The sequence below is a fragment of the Mandrillus leucophaeus genome, unplaced genomic scaffold, assembly GCF_000951045.1.
Source record: "Mandrillus leucophaeus isolate KB7577 unplaced genomic scaffold, Mleu.le_1.0 Scaffold1457, whole genome shotgun sequence".
NCBI lineage: Eukaryota > Metazoa > Chordata > Mammalia > Primates > Cercopithecidae > Mandrillus > Mandrillus leucophaeus.
This window is the reverse complement of record NW_012101429.1, coordinates 58954-69683: the sequence shown is the minus strand read 5'-3', so window position 1 is coordinate 69683 and position 10730 is coordinate 58954. Positions and strand designations below refer to the sequence as shown.

The 10730-nt window shown below is 41.7% G+C and overlaps 1 protein-coding gene across 2 annotated transcripts in view; it reads right to left on the bottom strand.

The window, feature by feature from the left end:
• LOC105535392 (chromosome unknown open reading frame, human C1orf146) overlaps positions 1 to 7354 on the bottom strand; it is a 24536-nt gene extending 17182 nt beyond the window's left edge. The window contains exons 1-2 of one of the 2 annotated variants that reach the window (XM_011974463.1): positions 7221 to 7354; positions 353 to 450 (exon numbers count right to left, since the gene is read on the bottom strand). The gene's annotated coding sequence lies outside the window, so the exon portion shown is untranslated. The remainder of the gene's footprint in view (positions 1 to 352; positions 451 to 7220) is intronic. The other variant, XM_011974462.1, reaches the window with a different exon arrangement.
• Positions 7355 to 10730: the final 3376 nt, after the last annotated feature.

The window sequence follows — 10730 nt, the reverse complement described above, 5'->3', positions numbered from 1 at the left end:
CAAAACTTCCTCTTTCCAAAGATGCTTTTGTATCAAAACTGCACTTGTACCACCTAAATTTATAAAAATGTTTAAAAAGACACTCTTAAGGGGAATAAAAAGACAAGCTAGAGACTGGAAGAAAATAACTGCAAAGCAAATATCTGGTAAATGACTTGTATCCCGAATATATTTTTAAAGACTCTCGAGGCTTGGGCTGGGCAAGGTGGCTCACGCCTGTAATCCCAGCACTTTGGGAGGCTGAGGCAGGCGGATCACTTAAGGCTAGGAGTTTGAGACCATCCAGGACAACATGGTGAAAAACCATCTCTACTAAAAATACAAAAAATTAGCCGGGCGTGGTGGTGCGCACCTGTAGTCACAGCTACTCAGGAGGCTGAGGCAGGAGAATCACTGGAGCCCAGAAGGCAGAGGTTGCAGTGACCTGAGATCGTGCCACTGCACTCCAGCCTGGGCAACAGAGCAAGACTGTCTCAAAAAACAAAACAAAAAAACAAAAACAAAACAAAAAAAAGACACTCAAGGCTCAATAGTAAAAAACCCAAACAACCCAATTAAAAAATAGGCAAAAGATTTAAGCAGGTTATTCACCAAAGAAGACATGTAAGTGGCAAATAAGGACATAAAAAGATACTCAACATTATTAGGGAAATGCAAATTAAAGCTACAAGATACTACTACATACCTATTATAATGGCTAAAATTTAACAAACTAACAGTATCAAGTGTTGGTGAGGATGTGAGGAACTAGAACTCTCATACACTACTAATTGGCAAGTATATGGTACAACCAATTGAAAAACAGTTTGACATTTTCTTAAAAAGTTAATCATATACCTACCATGACATCCAGTCATTTTACTTCTAGGAAATTTATCAAAGAAAATAGAAAGCATACATCTATACAAGGATTTACACGAATGATTTATTTGTAGTAGCCAAAAATTAGAAACAACCCAACTGCCCCTCAACAGGTGGACACTGTAATACATTCATACAATGGCATATTACTCAGCCACAAAAAGGACTCAACTATTGATACACACAACAACCAGAGTCACTCTAAAAATTTATGAAGGAAAGATGCCAACCCAAAAGCATAGCACATATTGTATAGTTTCTTTTATATAAGAAATACAAACTATAGTGACAAAAAATTAAACAGAACAAGGGATAATGGGGAAAAAAGTGGGATTACAGAAAAGGCAGGAGGAAACCTTTGGGATGAGTATATTCACTATATTGATTGTAGTAATTGTTTCACAGCTGTATACATGTGTCAAAACATCACAGCATACAGTGTAATTTATTGCATATAAATTATACAATATAGACACACACACATGCCTGACTCGTACAGGTTTTATTTTTATTTATTTTTTGAGGCAGACTCTCACTCTGTCACTATGGCTGGAGTACAGTGGCGTGATCTGGGCTCACTGAAGCCTCCTCCACCCAGGTGCAAGCAATTCTTGTGCCTCAGCCTCCTGAGTAGCTGGGACCACAGGTGTCCACCACCACGCCTGGCTGATTTTTTTGTATTTTTAGTAAAGATGGGATTTTACCATGTTGGCTAGGATGGTCACTCCTGACCTTAGGTGATCTGCCTGACTTAGACTCCCAAGTGCTGGGATTACAGGTGTGAGTCGCCATGCGCAGCCATCTTACAGGTTTTTAAATAGCTCTGAAAATGTTTAATAATGTTAAGTGTGTCATTTTAAAATTAGCAAATTCTGTTGTGTCAGAAGAGAAGTACAGGAGTCCAACACCAGGGCTACTTAAAATATTTCTTATGGTGAGATTCTGATATCTGCAGCAAATCTGGCTACTCCAATGCCAATTGCTTACTATTGCTGCTATGGAAACTAAAATTAATGCCAGGCAGTTGAAATCAAGCAAAGAAAGCAAAACAAATTGTTATGCATAGTGAAAAATAACCTCTTTGAAACACTTTGATATTCACTGAAAAACGTCCCAGAAGTTACATCCCAATTATTTTCCAAAAGGAAAAATATCTTCAACTTTTAGATAAAATAATCTTCACTGCTTACAAAGCTAGAAAAATACCATCTTTGCTCTTACAGCATGTTGTTTCAGTGGTAAAATTTATTTTTTAATTTCAACTTTTATTTTAGATTCAGGGGGTACACGTGCAGGTTTCATGGGTATATTGTGCGATGTTGAGGTTTGGGGTACAAATGATCCCATCACCCAGGTCGTGGGTTTTTCAGCCCTTATCCTCCTTCCTCCCTCTTCTCTCTAGTAGTCCCCATTGTCTATTATCCGTATCTTTATTTCCATATGTACTCAGTGGTCAGCTCCCACTTATAAGTGAGAGCATGTGATATTTGGTTTTCTGTTTATGCACTAATTTACTTAGGATAATGCCCTCCAGCTGCATCCGTGTTGCTGTAAAGGACATGATTTCCTTCTTTTTATGGCTGCATAGTATTCCATGATGTATATGTACTACATTTTCTTTATCCAAGCCATGATTTAATTTAATTCCTGCTTTTGCCATGAATTAAAAATATCCTTTGTCTCTGAGGCATCTTATATATTCTGCAAGCATCTATAAAACAGTAACAGGCTAGCTTGTTAGCTTGCAAGTAGGATAAAATCTCAGACTTTTCACAGTTCTTGGCAGGCATTATCTACTAAGGTTGAAGATACTCGTAACCTGTAACTCAGCAACTCCACTTCTAAATGTATACTCAACAGAAATGTGTGTGATCTGTACTAAGAGACTTATATAAGAATGCTCATAACAGCATTTTTTAAAACTTCATTCTTCATACTTCTAAGGTTTCTTTTTAATCCTACCTGTCAAGGCTAGAATGGTCCATAGTTAGAATTGGAGGTCACAGTATGAACTCATTGTTAACTTAATATAGATACAGATGAATATACACAGAAATATTTTATAGATACAGTCATGTTCTGCATATTGACTGTTCAGTCAACAATGGACTTCATATATGACTAGTGGTGCCACAAGATGACAATACTGTATTTTACTTTTTTTACAGATATGTTTAGATATGCAGGTTGCCTACAGTATTCAGTACATTAACATGTTATACACATTTGCAGCCCAGGAGCAACAGGCTATACCATATAGTCTAGATGTCTAGTAGGCTACCCCATCTAAGTTTGTGTAATTACACTCTATGATGTTCTCACAACGACAAAATCACCTAATGATGCATTTCTCAGAACACATCCCCGTCATTAAGCAATGCATGACTGTATGTGTATATACCCAGATTAGTATACACATATATTTCTTTACTCTGTTGGCTGAAAGGGCCTAAAACAAACGACACCCTAGCACCTGGGTGCTAGCAACAATTATACCTAGCACCAGATTTTGGTTTCTAAATAGCATTCTCCAAAAAAGGAAGCAGGGCTCCTTGGAGAAATGGCTGATTCTAGGACTGGGACAGGAAACATACAAGATGAGTTCAGAGAATTTTACAGTGCCAAAAAGTAAGAAAGTACTTAAAAACAAAAACAGGCTGGGCACGGTGGCTCATGCCTGTAATCCCAGCACTTTGGGAAGCTGAGGTGGGCGGATCATGAGGTCAGGAGATGGAGACCATTCTGGCTAACACGATGAAACCCCGTCTCTACTAAAAAATCAAAAAAATTAGCCAGGCGTGGTGGCAGGCGCCTGTAGTGCCAGCTACTCGGGAGGCTGAGGCAGGAGAATGGTGTGAAAGCAGGAGGTGGAGCGTGCAGTGAGCCGAGATCGCGCCACTGCACTCCAGCCTGGGCAACAGAGGGAGACTCCATCTCAAGAAAAAAAAAAACAAACAAAAAAAACCACACAAACAAAAAACCCCCACACAGATGGCATTGATGGGGTATGTCATAAGAGCAGAGGAACCAACTGAAAGAGCTCCCAATGGCTAAAGCTGTAACAATTTGAGCAAAATAGCATTATAATCCAAAGTATAAAATGAATATCCATGAGTCTACACTGGTATAAATGTTTGAACAAACCAATAAATGGAGAAGAGACAAATCTGTGCAGAATAATTCCAAATAATTTATGTATATATACTCCAACATCAACAACAGGAACACAGAGCTGGGCACAGTGGCACACACCTATAATCCAAGCTACTCAGGAGACTGAAGCAGGAAAACTGCTTAAGGCCAAGAGTTTGAGGCTGCAGTGCATTATGTTTGCACCTGTGAATAACCACTGTATTCCAGCCTGGGCAACACAGCAAGACCCTGTCTCTAAAAATATTAAACAGTGCGGTGGGGGGAGAATATAACTCCCCATTCCTTAGGTGTGGCTGCACATATGACTTCCTTCCAAAGAGTATATACAGTACACAAAGTGGGTGAGTGGGAAGTAGCTTCGCATTAGAGAAGCCTGACAAACACTACTTCAGCCAAGTGGTCAAAGTCTACATCAACAGTAATAAATCATGTTGATAGCATGTACTTTTGATATGATGTAGTCTTCCTTTCAATAACCCATAACCCGGTCCTATCATGAGAAAAACCTCAAACAAATTCCATTAGTAGGGCATCTACAAATTATCAGACCAGTAATTCTCAAAGCCTTCAAGGTCACCAAGATCAAGTAAGTCTGAAGAACTGTCACAGCCAAGAGGAGCCTAAGGAAACATTACAACTAAACGTAATGTGTTATCTTCATTGGGATCCTGGAACACAAGAAAAGCCTAAGGTAAAAACCAAGGTTAAAAACTAAGAGAATCTGAATAAACTACGGACTTCAGCTAACAGTAACATAGCAATACTGGTTCATTAATTGTAACAAATGTACCATACTAATATTTTAATAACACAAGGCAATGGGTGTAAGATGTTAACAATGGGGGAAATTGGATATAGGGTATGTGGGAATACTCTGCAGTATTTTCTCATTTTTTTCTGTAAATCTAAAATGGTTGTAAAAAATGAAGTCTATTTTAAAAGTCCTACTTCAAGGCCCATTAGAATTCTGCCTCCTCCAGAAACCATCCCTGATCTCCTCAAACTGAGACTTCTCCTTATTTAGAATGTGTCTTACACCTTTATTGATCACATAAGCCACATTTTGCCCAATATAGTTGTTTATAAACGTATTTCATTGTCCTTACTAAATCATAAATTTCTTAACGTCAACCAAGTTTATATTATCCATGTTACTACTAATGCAAAAGCAGTTCAAAGCAAAATTGAGAAACCAACTAATCCAAATGAAAGTCAGGTGCGGTGGCTCACACCTGTAATCGTACCTTTACTGATCACTTAAACCATATTTTGCCCAATACAGTTGTTTATAAATGTATTTCATTGTCCTTACTAAATCATAAATGTCTTAATGTCGACCAAGTTTATATTATCCATGTTACTACTAATGCAAAAGCAGTTCAAAGCAAAATTGAGAAACCAACTAACCCAAATGAAAGTCACTTTCAGGATGGGTGTGGTGGCTCACACCCTTATCCCAACACTTTGGGAGGCGGAGGCAGGTGGATCTCTTGAAGCCAGGAATTCGAGACCAGCCTGGCTAACATGGCGAAACCCCATCTCCACTAAAAATACAAAAGTCAGCCAGGTGTGGTGGTGTGCACCTGTAATCCCAGCAACTCGGGAGGCTGAGGCAGGAGAATCACTTGAACCCAGGAGGTGGAGGTTGCAGTGACCTGAGATTCCATCACTGCACTCCAGCCTGGGTGATAGAGCGAGACTCTGTCTAAAAAAAAAAAGAAAAGAAAAGAAAGCGAGAAAGTCACTTTCAGTGATTGGTAAGTTAATATCTCCCAAGGTGATTTCATTATACTTTTCAACAACTTTAATAATTAGAAAGTTCTTCCTGGTGAGTGGAAACCAGCTGCTCTCTAATTTCCTCATTTATTGCATGAATGAATGAACGACAAGTTAACTAGCTCCATGAGAGCAGGGACACATTCTGATTCTATTTTACCTTACTCAGCACCTGGCACTCAGTAGACACTCAAAGATTTGTGAATAAGTAAATGGTAAGTTGGCTGGGGGAAGGGCTTCAACTTCTATAACTCCCCCCTACACACAATTACTAATACACTCATATAGCTATTAATACATGTATGCAAAGGTTACAAGAACTTTTTGAAGTAGTTACTGGTATATATGTAGATATGTATGCGTCTATCAGTTAGTAATCTATAAATAGTCATTTAAATCTAGTAATATGTAAATATTCATTTAAATCTTCACACCATTATACATAGGTTTTAAAAACAATTTAAACAACTAAAGCTAAGAGAAGTAAAGTAATCACGTGCACAAATAAGTGAGAAAGGAGTTGGGGTCAGTCGTGGCCCAAGTCCCTGTTAAAGGCGAGGAATGAATCAGAAACCTGGGACTGGGGCAGCGCCTCCTCAGTATTTCTGGGGAAAAGCTCCTCGACCAGCAGCCAAGCAGGGACTGTGTGGCTTTGGGCAAATCACGTCACCTCTGGTTGGGCGGCGTCCTCACCTGAAAACAAAAAGCTTCTAAACTGGAGCTGAAGGCTGAGCTCGCAGGGACAGAGGGGAGCGGCAGGCGCGGGGCGGGGGTCCGGGAGGCCCGAGGGTGGAGGAGGGACGATCACTAATGGGCACCTGGGGGACGACAGAATCTGGACAACAAGCCCCCGTGACACGAGTTTACCTATGTAACACACCTGCACACGGACTCCTAAACCTAAAATAAAAGTTAAACTAAAAATAAAAACAAAAAGCTTGGACCCAATGGCCTCTTAAACCTTTGCCAGTTCCAAGGCCCTGGTATTCTGGGCTTTTGTTGTTACTGTTTTGTTTTTTCCAAGCTCTAGAGTGTTTGTAAATTTAAGTTTCACAATGCCCTACCATCTCCAGCAAGTCACTTTCCCTACTCAGTCTCCTCACGGGTCCAGTGAGGGGCTGTCCGACAAGGATCTTCAAGGTCTCTACCATTGTTTACTTTTCGGAGTGACCAACAAAGCCTAAAGCAAATAAAATTCACTCGCAGGTGGGTGACAGGGCTTCTGACAGGGAAAACCCCGAGGGACCCCTTTCCACACCGGATTTTCCAGGAGAAAATAGGGTGGGCAGGATCTCCTCCCCTCGTCTGCCAAAGCCCTGAGGTAAAGCTCTGAGCTCGGCAAGTCAGAGCGCACTATGCCGGAGAAGAACAAAGAAAAACATGAAGAGACAGGTCTGCTGAGGCCTCATCCCCCAGCGCTGCAAACCCACCTGCTCACCAGGCCCTCAGAGACTGCTCAGGGTTTACCAAACTTCCAGAACGTTCTGCGAGCAGAAAGACGCACCGCCGGCGGGGCGGGGCACCCAGGGTGCCTGGGGCAGGGTTCAGCAGCCGCTGGGCTTCTGCGCAACCGCAGACCCCGCAAACCTTTCCCGCGCTTCTGGCTCCTGCTTCTGGTTTGCAGGAAGCCGGAAGTGGTTAAGTAAAAACAAGATTTGTAGGCCGGGTGCGGTGGCTCACGCCTGTAATTCCAGCACTTTGGGAGGCCGAGGCGGGCGGATCACGAGGTCAGAAGTTCGAGACCAGCCTGACCAACATGGTGAAACCCCATCTCTACTGAAAATGCAAAAATCAGCTGGGCATGGAGGCGCGTGCCTGTAATCCCAGCTACGCGGGAGACTGGGGCAGGAGAATCGGTTGAACCCGGGAGGCGGAGGTTGCAGTGAGCCGAGATCGCGCCACTACACTCCAGCCTAGGCAACAGGGCAAGACTCCTTCTCAAAAAAAAAAAAAAAAAAAGGGAGAAAAAAGAAAATACAAGATTTGTTTGCGTGGTGACTCAATTGTACGGAACTGATTTTCACAGATTTCTAAAATTCAGGCTCAATTCTTGGATTACTATCATTTGCAATATAAAATCAAAGTGGCCTTCAGTTTATCCAAATTATGAGAAAAGTAGATTTTCATGAGCGGCTATCAAAAGGACATACAGGAGACCCGTGTGTTTGCTTTTTAGGAACCCATTATGTTCAGACCTAATTGAAGCTCAGCAATTTATTAAGTGTCACAATCATAAAAATGTAAAAAGGCAAAGAAAGACCACTACTTGCCTTGAGCCTAATGGTTAGGATACAAAACGATGTGCCTTACTTTGTAAAACAGGTATTCCTGGAAAAAGGTGCTCCAGGAAAAATCCTTTGGAGTACACTTGTGATATGCTGTTAATTTTTCCTTGTGATAACAATTTCGTATGTCTGGCATTTTGTATAAGTGATATTAAAATTAGGTGCACTCTTGCTGCCTCTTTTGGACAGTGTGTTAAGGCAGGACAGGACACATCAGAAGAGGCAAGACTCAGCTGCGGCCACCATCTGGGTTTGGGAACCCCAGGAGTTGACTCAGCGCCGATTTGGGCAGGGGAGGTTTGGTGTTGCCATAGGACCCTCTCTGGAAGGTCCTCATATCTAAGGGAAGTCTAACAGCAAAGGGGTATGGGAGACAGAAAAGATTAAGTAGCACAGGGTTTCAAAGGGTAGAGTACAAGAGGGGGTTCCCTCTCCACCTGTGATGGAACCAGGAGACTTAACTGGGTTGACAGCAGATATGCCAGTCCTGGCAGTAAAACCGGCAAGTGCAAAGGAGGGTCTGTTCTGGGTTGGGTACTGAAGTCCTGGGCAACTCACTGGAGGAAGAGAAAAACTAACTTTCTTGAGATCTTACTTTGTACCAGGCAGTTTACATGCTTACATATATGATTTTTGTTTTTGCTTTTTTACACAAGGTCTCACTCTGTTGCCCAAGCTTGAGTACAGTGGTGCAATCACAGCTTACTGCAGCCTCGAACTCCTGAGCTCAAGCAATCCTTCTGCCTCAGCCTCCCAGAGTGCTGGGATTAGATAGATATGAGCCACTGTGCCTGGCTCATGATTTTATTAATTTTCTTTACAAATGCTATAAGGCATATGTTTTTCTCATTTTAAAGATAAGGAAACTGAGACTCAGAAATATTAAGTTACTTGGCTAGGGTAACATAGCTTGTGAGAAAAGAGCTGGGATTCAAGCCTGAATTACCAGATATTTAGGCCACATTGTACCTCTATAGCTCCTCCTCCACACATGGTCCCCTTTATAAGATCTGGGGCAACCATTTAGGATATATGAGTGGCAGAAATGACTTAACAAAAAGCCACAGATTATGGAGACAGCATTGATTATTTGTTCTTCCTTAATTTATCCTTCCTTCCTTCAGTCATTCACAAATATTTGGTAGTGTAGCAGAAAGAGCCTACACTCTGTAGTCAAGCAGCCTGGCTTCATCTCCTGCCTCCACCACTTACCTATGTGGATGCAAACAAGTGACAATGTCTGTTTTCTTATCCTAAGGGTAATTGCCAGCTCATAAGCTGATATATGTAAGCCTTTTAGAACAATGCTTAGGATATAATAAGAACCCAATATGTTTACCTGCTATTATTATTGAAATGAGCTCTTAATATTACCTGGCAATTGAACTGTATCTGCCCAGTCCATTCATTCCTCCATACTGCTAAACCACTGTTTAATACCTTCTGCTGTGATTTGTGTCCCTCCAAAATCTGTATGTTGAAACTTAACCCTTAGTGTGACAGTATTCAGAAGTGGAGCCTTTGGGGGGTGATTAAGTCTTGAGGGCTCCATCCTCATGAATGGGATTAGTGCCCTTAATAAAAGAACCCTAAGGAAGCTTGTTCCTTCATTCTGCCATGTGAGGACACAACTAGAAGGCACCATTTTTGAGGAATGGGCCCTCACTAGATGCTCCTTGATCTTGAACTTCCCTGTCTCCAAAGCTGTGAGCAACACATTTCTATTGTTTTTGTTTGTTTGTTTGAGATGGAGTCTTGCTGTGTCACCCAGGCTGCAGTGCAATAGCAGGATCTCAGCTCACTGCAACCTCTGCCTCCCGGGTTTGAGTGATTCTTCTGCCTCAGCCTCCCTCAACCTCCTGAGTAACTGGGACTACAGGTGTGTGCCACCACACCCGGCTAATTTTTGTATTTTTAGTAGAGATGGGGTTTCACCATGTTGGCCAGGCTGGTCTCAAACTCCTGACCTCGTGATCCGCCCATCTCAGCCTCCCAAAATGCTGGGATTATAGGCATGAGCCACTGTACCTGCCCTCTATTGTTTATAAATTACCTGGTCTAAGGTATTTTATCGTGGCCATAATGGACTAAGACAATTCCTCCTTTCTTCAAATCTGTAGAACTATTCCTCATCTTCACTTTCAGCCGAAGTGAAATACTTACTGCTAATATTTCATAAATATTTATGATTTAATTTTAATAGTATTTAATATTAAATACTATTTAAATGGGATAAATAAAAGCTTCCAGAAGTGAAGTTCTACAGATGTCCACCTACCAATCTACCAACATCTATATGCACCGATTCTTCTTTCCTTCCAACTATAGTAGGTGAATTGTTTATAATCCTATGTAAGACCAACCCTCAAATGGACAACAGAGCCCATCTCTTCTTGCTTACCCAAGAACATAGCTCCACTGGCCAGGCGCGGTGGCTCACACCTGTAATCCCAGCACTTTGGGAGGCTGAGGCAGGCGAATCACAAGATCAGGAGATCAAGATCAGCCTGACCAACATGGCGAAACCTCGTCTCTACTAAAAATACAAAAAATTAGCTAGGCGTGGTGGTGCACACCTGTAGTCCCAGCTACTCAGGAGGCTGAGGCAGGAGAATTGCTTGAACCTGGGAGGCAGAGGTTGCAGTGAGCCAAGAT